At 60.7% G+C, this 9,479-nt stretch overlaps 1 protein-coding gene and 1 pseudogene across 1 annotated transcript in view; both read right to left on the reverse strand.

Annotated features, from left to right (window-relative positions):
- Kcnip1 (Kv channel interacting protein 1) overlaps positions 1-4,601 on the reverse strand; it is a 12,273-nt gene extending 7,672 nt beyond the window's left edge. Inside the window, exon 1 of the mRNA XM_013028636.1 lies at positions 4,573-4,601. The gene's annotated coding sequence lies outside the window, so the exon portion shown is untranslated. The remainder of the gene's footprint in view (positions 1-4,572) is intronic.
- Positions 1-9,479, reverse strand: part of LOC105994947 — a 175,189-nt pseudogene that overhangs the window by 511 nt on the left and 165,199 nt on the right.

Here is a 9,479-nt window from a genome sequence, read left to right on the forward strand (position 1 = left end):
GGGGAGGAGCTCGCTGTGTGGCTGCCAGCTCCCGGGGGAGGAGCTCGCTGTGTGGCCACGCCCCCGGGGGAGGGGCTCACGGTGTGGCCCAGCTCCTGGGGGAGGAGCTCGCTGTGGCCACGCCCCCGGGGGAGGAGCTTGCTGTGTGGCCACGCCCCCGGGGGAGGAGCTCGCTGTGTACCTGCCAGCTCTGGGGAGGAGCTCGCTGTGTGGCCACGCCCCCGGGGGAGGGGCTCGCGGTGTGGCCACACCCGGGGAGGAGCTTGCTGTGTGGCCACGCCCCCGGGGGAGGGGCTCGTGGTGTGGCCACACCCCCGGGGAGGAGCTCGCTGTGTGGCCACGCCCCCGGGGGAGGGGCTCGCTGTGTGGCCCAGCCCCTTCGTGGCTCACCTCCTTGTTTATGTATCCGTCTTTGTTGATGTCGTACAGGTTAAACGTCCACCTTAGTTTCTCGTGGACAGTTCCTCTCAGCAAAATGGACAGTGCAGTGACAAAGTCCTGAGAAGCAGAAAAGGCCAGAGGGCTGTTAACCACGGGACACGGCGGGGGGGGGGTGTCTCTGAGCCAGCCTGGGGCATGCTCACACGAAGACCCCACCCTGCCAGCTTGGGCACCGGTCCCGGTCTGCAGGCAGGGAGACGCAGCTGCTGCGGCTCAGCTGCCGCGGTGGCGGTTGCTTGCGACAGTGTGGCCGTCTCCTCTAATAGCTGTAAGCATGAGCTGCGGGAGCATCCCGAGTTCAAGCCCGTCCCCGACCCCTCCCCAGTATTCTGGACTCAATCTGCCTGCCTGCTCTAATGCAGTGGTAAATCCTAAAGCCCAGCTGGCAGGTGGCCGGGCGGTGAAAGGGGTTAGTGCGAAGCGCAGGTCCACAGAGCAGGACGCTCTTGCTTCCCTGGGGGCAGGGAAGTTTCCTCTTCCACCTGCTGTCTTCTTGGGACACTGGTCAAGAGTGATTCTCGGACTTGACTGAGAACATCTGGGAGCCCAGCCCTCCCCCCAGGGGCTCCCAGGGTGGACCGGGGATGCCCGTACCTCAAACTTCACGGAGCCTGCCTGGGTGGTGTCGAAGGCGTTGAAGAGGTAGTGCGCGTAGGTGCTCGCGTCTACAAGACAAGGAGGGGAGAGGGGTGAAGGCTGGAGGCCCCAGAGAGGAGGCGGAGAGAAGAGAGGCTGGGAGCAGGGGCGGGAGGCTGTTTTGGAGGCGGAGGTGAGGAGCGTTGTGGTTTGAGGTGAGGAGGAGCGGGGTCTGGCCAGCCCAGGCTGCAATGGCTAGAGAGGTGGCAGAGCACCTGCCTGGCAAGCTGGAAGCCCAGTCCAAACTGCAGCGTCTGGGGGAGGGGAGAGAGGGGGTAACGCCCGAGAGAGGACCCTGTGTCCCGGCCCATCCTCAGAGCGCCTTTCCACTGAGGTTCCGGAGAGCTCTGACGCGCGCCCACCTCTTCCAGTGCCCCCCTCCCCCGCCCCGTGGTCCGGAGGCACGGTGGACGGAGGACCAGACGGCTGCGGGCTGGAGGCCTGGGCACTCACCTCCGTGGGGGAAGAACTGAGCGTAGATCTGCTTGAATGTCTCCTCGTTGACCACGCCGCTGGGGCACTCCTGCGGAGGGGAGGAGGGTCAGGGGTGCCTGGGCTGGCGTTCTACAACTGTGCGCGTGGGAAATCCCTGTGGCGGGTGGATAGTTGCACGCACACGCACGCACACGCACGCACGCCCCGCCCCCGGCGTGTGTGGCCATCCCCGCCTCCCTGGGTCTCCTGCTTCTAGGTGCGTCTTACGTTTTTGAAGCCTCGGTAAAGGACCTGGAGCTCCCTCTTGGTGAAGTTGGTCTGGGCTTCGAGCTGCTCCAGGCCCTCGGGCCGGTGGCAGACCACGGTCATCTCCAGCTCATCCTCGATCTTATCTGGAACCAGAGCGTGGCCCTGTAGCGTGTCACACCAGACTCCCGGGGGGAGGGGCAGGGGCCTCACGCGCCCCGCCTCGTCCCCTCTCCTCCCCGTCACTAACTGCCCTGACACCTCCTGGGCACATCCTCCCTTCCAACACATCCTCTTGCACGCTCAAATCGCCACCTGGCACCTCCTGAAGGTGCAGGCGTGGGGGGCATTAGAAGCACCCCTCCAACAGCAAAGGGAGCCCATGGTCTCAGAGAGGCAGAGTGAGCTGTCTCCATGAACTCAGCGTGAAGCTCAGGTGAGGACACACTAAATACTGCTTTGTGGGATCTGTGCGTGCCCGTGAAGAGCCAGGAAGATGACTCACAAGGGAACTGCTTTGTAGAGACAGCAGCTTCTCAGGCGTTTGAAGGGTGCTCAGGTGTGGAGAGCGGAGGTGGAACCGTCCCCCGCCCCGCAGTGCAGGGGTTAGGGAGTGTCCTTAAACAAGAAGCTGCCCGTCTCCTACCCGAGGGTCAGAGGGCTCACGGGCCTGCCCAGCTTCTGATGGTGGAGAGTCAGGAGCGCACCACACACACGCACACACACACACATGCACACACGCGCTCACATGTACACACATGCGTGCACATGCGTGTACACACATGTACACACATGCACACGCATGCACACGTGCACACACACGTGCACACACAGGCACGTGTGCACACACACATGTGCACACACACACACACACAGCGCGCTGTCTGTCAGGCGCAGGGAGTCCTGCGTGGTTTGCTACTCGGGCCGGGCTCGTTCTCCTCGGCCACCTGTCACTTCCTCAAACTTGGATCCCACACCAAAGGAATCTGTTCAAGTTTTTATCCTGCACAGATTCCCACAGAAACGTGGACGTTCGGGCAAGGCCCCGCCGTTCCTGAGTGCTCTCGCCCACGGGGGGCATCATGCTGCTGGGAGTGAGGCCGGGGGCCCAGGGCGGGTCAGAAGCCCCATTTGCACACGCCGCCGCCGCCGGTGGCCATCATTCTTGCAGGCCTGTCGTTATCGTGGTTTGTAGCTAACAAGTAGCAATTACCTAAACACGAAGGGTGCTTTGTAAATCACAGGGCCAATTCTCAGAAAGAAAAGGAAAGAGAAGAGAAAGAAAGGAGGGAACTCCACGACTAATGTAGAATGCTGACGTACAGATCTGTCTATCTCAAACTCATTCCGGTCCATCCTGTCGGTCGTGGGGCTTGAACTCGGGGCCTGGAGCTGTCCTTTAGCTCTTCAGCTCAAGGCGAGCGCTCTACCATTTAAGCCACGGCACCACTTCCGGTTTTCTGGTGGTTCATTGGAGATAAGAGTCTCACAGACTTTCCTGCCCCAATGAACCACCAGAAAACCGGAAGTGGTGCCGTGGCTCAAGGGGTGGAGCGCTCGCCTTGAGCTGAAGAGCTCAGGGACAGCGCCTAGGCCCCAAGTTCAAGACCCACCACTGACAGGAAGACAGAAAAGGAAAGAACAGGCAGCCCAATGCCACGGGCACACAAGGGAGGGAGCGAGCGGGTTCACCGACACGCAGGCCGGACTTTCTTGGCAATACTGTTCCCTCCCTCACCTTCCGGTGACTCATTTCTTTGATCAGGGTAAGGTAATTCTGATTCAGACACAACACTTTTGTACCCCATCAGCTTCATTAAAAACGCACTAATTATCGAGACTCCCTAAGGTGGAACTGGGCTTTATTAATAAGGGGCTTGCTGCTGTCCAGTGGCAGGCCCCCGGTCAGCACTGAGAGCGTACCGAGGGCCGGGTGCTGTTTCTCTTTGCTTGTTTGCCACCGTCTAGTTGTCAGTGACATAAAGACATCCACACCTTTGGGTTCAACGTCTGGAAGAATGCCTGGGGCTGGAACCGGTGGCCGTCAAGGCTCACCCTTCGCTGTACGCCTCTGCTCACTGGTGCTGAGCGTGGCCCTCAAACCTGCCTGCTCACACTTAGCCGTGTGTATGTACACATACTTGTCTACACGTAGGCTCAGGTACTGTGTTCTGAACACTGGCCGCTAATACGCTCTTTCCTATATATTGCTTGTGTGTAGTCTGTGTACATTCAGGAGATTCAAGTCCAAGGTTTGATTTCTGGGTTTGTTTGGAAATGGGATGATTTGGCCACTGCAGGCACACAAGCCTCCAGGGCCCCGCTGCCCCGCGGCGCTCCTAGTCCATTTATGTTCCTGGCCTGGCCCAGGGGCGTTTGACCCTGGGGCTGCCTGACCTGCCTGCCTTCTTCTGCGTTACGGACCCTCCATTTCTTCTATTTAAACACACCTCTCTTTGTTGCTCAGCAGACTTGAAGCAGATCATAGAAAAATAATACACACAGATGTGAACATCTGCCTCCCAAACTGTGGACAGATGGAAGGTCTGGCCCAGAGTTGTTCGCGGTGACTAAACTTGTGAATCAGCTCCAGTGAGGTTTCAGAGGTCCTGGGGCCAGGAAAGGAAAACACGGTATTCTCAGGAGGACCAAAGCATCTTTTAAGCAACATTCCCAGCTACTTCTAAACAAGGCAAGTGTGCTCACAAGGGCACAGGAAGAGGCCAGTGAGGAGATTAATGTGCAAAACAGACACTTGATGGAGAAACTCTTCTTTTGCATGTGAGGTGACCAAGGAAGTTAAACTTTTTTTACCTCTCTGATACTGGTAATACCACCAGGCGATGTCTAGGAGAAAGTAAGAAAACAGTTTACCAAATCCATGCGTCCAAAATGCAAAGCACACCTCTGTCATCGGACAGGCTGCCCGCAGGAGCTCGGCCGTGGGCTCCGCGTCCCCGGGGCTCTGGTCGGCGAGCAGCGAGCGTCCTGTCCTCCTCCCGGGGCGCATGGCGGGGGCAGGGGTCTCCCGGGCGCAGGCTGCCCGCGGGGGCTCGAGCATGCCTCAGCCATGCGGTCATGCAGCCTGGGGAGATGGATGGCCCGTGGCGGAGGATGCGGGGTGCGGATGGGTCTTGGAAATGCCGGCGTGTGACTGGAGAGTGCCCTGCGGCCCAAGGAGGCCCGCCCGCCTCCACTGCCCCACGGACCGGGGCTGGACACCCGGCAGGAGCCGCCCCACGGGCCGGGGCTGGACACTCGGCAGGAGCCGCCCCACAGGCCGGGGCTGGACACCCGGCAGGAGGGCCGACTTCCTCACCCAATGACCACCAGCCTCACTGAGCACATGCTCGCTGTTCCCACCCACAGTCTCCTCCGTACATGCGTGTGCGCACGCTCACCGCTGTCATTGTCAGTGTGTCCTCCGTACATGCGTGTGCGCACGCTCACCGCTGTCATCGTCAGTGTGCCCTCTGTACGTGTGTGTGCACGCTCACCGCTGTCATCGTCAGTGTGCCCTCTGTACGTGTGTGTGCGCACGCTCACCGCTGTCATCGGCACAGTGTGCCCTCCGTACATGCGTGTGCGCACGCTCACCGCTGTCGTCAGTGTGCCCTCCGTACATGCGTGTGCGCACGCTCACTGCTGTCATCGGCACAGTGTCCTCTGTACATGCGTGTGTGCACGCTCACCGCTGTCATCGTCAGTGTGCCCTCTGTACGTGCGTGTGCGCACGCTCACCGCTGTCATCGGCACAGTGTGCCCTCTGTACATGTGTGTGTGCACGCTCACCGCTGTCATTGGCACAGTGTGCCCTCCGTACATGCGTGTGCACACGCTCACCGCTGTCATCGTCAGTGTGTCCTCCGTACATGCGTGTGCACATGCTCACCGCTGTCATCGTGTGCCCTCTGTACATGCGTGTGCGCACGCTCACCGCTGTCATCGGCACAGTGTGCCCTCCGTACATGCGTGTGCGCACGCTCACCACTGTCATCGTCAGTGTCCTCCGTACATGTGTGTGCGCACGCTCACCGCTGTCATTGTCAGTGTGCCCTCTGTACGTGCGTGTGCACACGCTCACCGCTGTCATCGGCAGTGTGCCCTCTGTACATGCGTGTGCGCACGCTCACCGCTGTCATCGTCAGTGTGCCCTCCGTACATGCGTGTGCGCACGCTCACCGCTGTCATCGGCAGTGTGTCCTCCGTACATGCGTGTGCGCACGCTCACCGCTGTTGTCAGTGTGTCCTCCGTACATGCGTGTGCGCACGCTCACCGCTGTCATCGTCAGTGTGCCCTCCGTACGTGCGTGTGCGCACGCTCACCGCTGTCATCAGTGTGCCGTCCGTACATGCGTGTGAGTGTGTCCTGCTTGTAGCCTCCCTGACCAGAGGCGCAGGTGGCGCTGTGTGTTTTAACCCCCCCCTCACAATCGCAGACGGAGCAGCGACCTCCTGCGGTCACTGTCCGCAGAGGCTCCCTCGCCCACCCTCACCCTAGTTAGCTCACCACTGTGTTACCACAGGATATTCTGAGAGTAGTGTTAGGTTCATAGAAACAGCGTGCCATGAACAGAGTCCCCCACGCCCCTTCCCCTTCGGCCCCCCCTTCCAGTCTCTGCGCCCCCCCCGTTGCTGACGCAATATTGGGATATCAATCAGGGGAGCCCATGGCTGTGCTTAGCTCATTCCCTGCACTTGAGGCTCTCTGGGTTTGGACAGGCGTCTGTCTGGCGGCATTCACTGCTTAGTGCTCTAGGCTAGAATCTCACACCGCCGTGCTCACAGGGGAGGGTGGAGCCCTGCAATGCCGGGACTGGGGGCTGGGGGCTGGGCAGACCCACGGGTGCCCACACAGCCCGGAGTCCACGGGACCTCTGTCCTCCACGCAGGACGCCAGGCCTCACGTTAAAGGATGCACTGCGCAACACACCCAGGGGTGAGCTGGGCACCTGTGGGGCACAGAGGGTCACCGAGCACCTTTGTGGGGCGTAGAGTGGGCGCCGGGCATGCTCGTGGGGTGTGGGGGACCAGGGGGCACCGGGTGTGCTAGTTCCAGCCCAACACAGATCTCAACCGTGATCGTGCGGCTAGTGCAGAATTCACAGCCACACGCCTTTTCTGGTGGATTTAGTTAAGGGCAGGGCTGCAAGTGTTTCTTGTTCTGCGGCTGTCTGTTAGAGAGGCCTGACAGCCGGTTCAGCCTGGAGTCTGTGCGTGTGCACGCTATCTTCTAGAGTGACCACAGTAGCCATACGTACACACAGGGCTCGGGAGGGGGCACACTGGCTGCCTCGCCCATGACCAGGGAACCGAGCAGACAGGGTCACCGACACCGGGGAAGATGCCCCGTTAGATCCTCGCATGGACTCACCTGGGCTGCCCTGAATAAGGAGACAGCGCCCTCCCTGTGTTGGTCCATTTCCTAGCTGGAGGCCGAGTGCCAGGGCAGCATCTGTCCGTCCGTCAGGGAGTGTGGGTGTGGCTGTCCAGGGCAGGGAGGACACACCTTGAATTATGAGTGAGATTATCCCCCGCTGATTGTCCCCTTCTTGGGGACGGTGACTCACTCAGATGCCTTTGACTACACAGGACATCACAATTGGGCACATTTTATGTGCAACTTTGTGGTGATAATAGTTCTGTCTCATTTAGAAGCAAATCAGACATTATGAACTTCGTGATTTATTCATGTATTGATTTCTATAAATGTCAGTGCATCTCACGTCCGCCGGGAGGAGCCGGTGGGGAGCCAATAAACGTGTAAGATGAGGCCACTGTAACAAGAGGCAGCGCTGGCTCTCCGGAGCGCGGGAGGGCCTGAGCGGGGGTCACCGGAGGCTGCGGCCGACTCTGTCCCGCTTCAATCCGCCCTGGGCCAAACAGACTCCCCCGCAGGGGGGCGGGCCTTCCTGTGGACAGGGACCTCTCCTCCAGCCTCCCGGGTCAGAGGCCTCCACTGGAAGTGTTCCAGCTCACTCCAGCCTGTGGAGGTCACCGTGTGGCGTGGAGGTCACCGTGTGGCGTGGAGGTCACCGTGTGGCGTGGAGGTCACCGTGTGACGTGGAGGTCACCGTGTGGCGTGGAGGTCACCGTGTGGCGTGGAGGTCACCGTGTGACGTGGAGGTCACTGTATGATGTGGCTTTGGGGCTTCCAGGTACTAATTTGGGCTCTTCTGCACTGTGGGCATGCTGTAGGAGTGGCCAATCAGAGGTGAACTTGCAGCCTGGGCCCAGGGCCAGGCCAGTCCCAGGCCGCTGGCCTGGCTCCCGTGGGGGCGGGGCTCTTTGGGAGCCTGGGCCTGCGCCGTGGAGATGACCAGGCCCGGCCAGGCGAGGAGTGAGGACGGGAACTCTGGGCCAGACCAGGGAGTGAGGGTTACAGGGAGGCCTTCTCTGGTGGCTGGGCAAGGCCGGGCCTCTGGGGCCGGGATGTGGTTGAGAAGCTCACGGTGCCCGGGAGGCTGTGCCGGCCCACAGAGAGCAGACACAGACAGGTGTGTTCTGAGGAGCCAGGACCCTCTCAGTCGCCAGCGGGCTTGGTGTTAATCCACGAGAACGGCACCCACACCCCCTCCCTCCTTGTCTGAACTTTACCATTTGGTGGCGCAGGCCAGCGCTCTGCCCGGCCTAGCTCCCCGTCTCCGGGCCGGCTCCATGCAAGGGAAGGCCTCCATGAACCAAACAAGCCTGAGACCCTCGGCCCAGCCCCGCTCTGTGCAACAAGGGCGAGGGAAGCGCATCTGGCATCCTCAGTGAACAAAACCTGCAGCCCGAGATACCTGAGGTTTCAGCCGGATGCCAGAGGGCTCGGCGATTCCTGTTTAGAATGCCAAAGGGCGCAGAATCGGGCTTGGCTGGAGACCTGACTTACAAGGCCGGGGAAAGATCTCCCCGGACGGAGAGGCCTGTCAGGACCGTCAGACACCGCAGGGCACAGGTCCCCGGCTGTGATCAAGAGGGAAAGATTAGACCCGAGGAAGAGAAGCGGTCACTGCAGAAGCCGAGTTCAGGAGTGGCCGCGGCGATGAGGCCGGGCTCTGAGAGGTGGGGTCACGAATAGTCTCTACCGGATCATATCCAGTTCTATCAAGTCACAGCACAGGCCACCGTCTACCCACACCTCCCATGATCTCAGCTGCTGTTCATTTCTCTCATCTCTGTCTGTCTGTCTGATCCCCCCTTCTCTCGGGTCATGGAAAGCTGTGCCCGTCTTTGTGTGCTGATGTGCATTTTACAGGTTTTCTACAGTGATCATCTGCTACTGTGAAGAAACTCAACGGACAGACCCGGACAGACCTGGGACGCCCTTCTGTCCACCACCCGTGCGGGGTGGGCGGGGTCCTCGCGGGGCTGGCCTGGCTGGGGCCGTGGTGGGGTGGGGACGGCGCGGCCTCACAGGTCCTGGACGCTCCAACAGCGGCTGGCATTCCAGAAGCGCCCCATGCACCAAGCGCTTCCCGTGCGTGTCTCCCCCCTCTGCCCCCACCTGTGACCCCCGCACGGCCACCCATGGAGGACAGAGAAGTACGACGTAGGGACCGAGGTCATCGGCCAAGGCCACAGCAACCACAGGGCCAGATTTGAACCCAAGGTTCTGAGCGGCATTTCTCAGGCACTCAGCACCGGTACAGGGCTGAGCCCCAGCCTGGCTATGAAACCCGGAGGCCTGGACTTAGTGTCTGGCGGCCTGGCCTTGGTACTGGCGGCCTGGCCTTGGT

Source organism: Dipodomys ordii, unplaced genomic scaffold (genome assembly GCF_000151885.1).
Source record: "Dipodomys ordii isolate 6190 unplaced genomic scaffold, Dord_2.0 Scaffold112, whole genome shotgun sequence".
In the NCBI taxonomy this organism is placed as follows: domain Eukaryota; kingdom Metazoa; phylum Chordata; class Mammalia; order Rodentia; family Heteromyidae; genus Dipodomys; species Dipodomys ordii.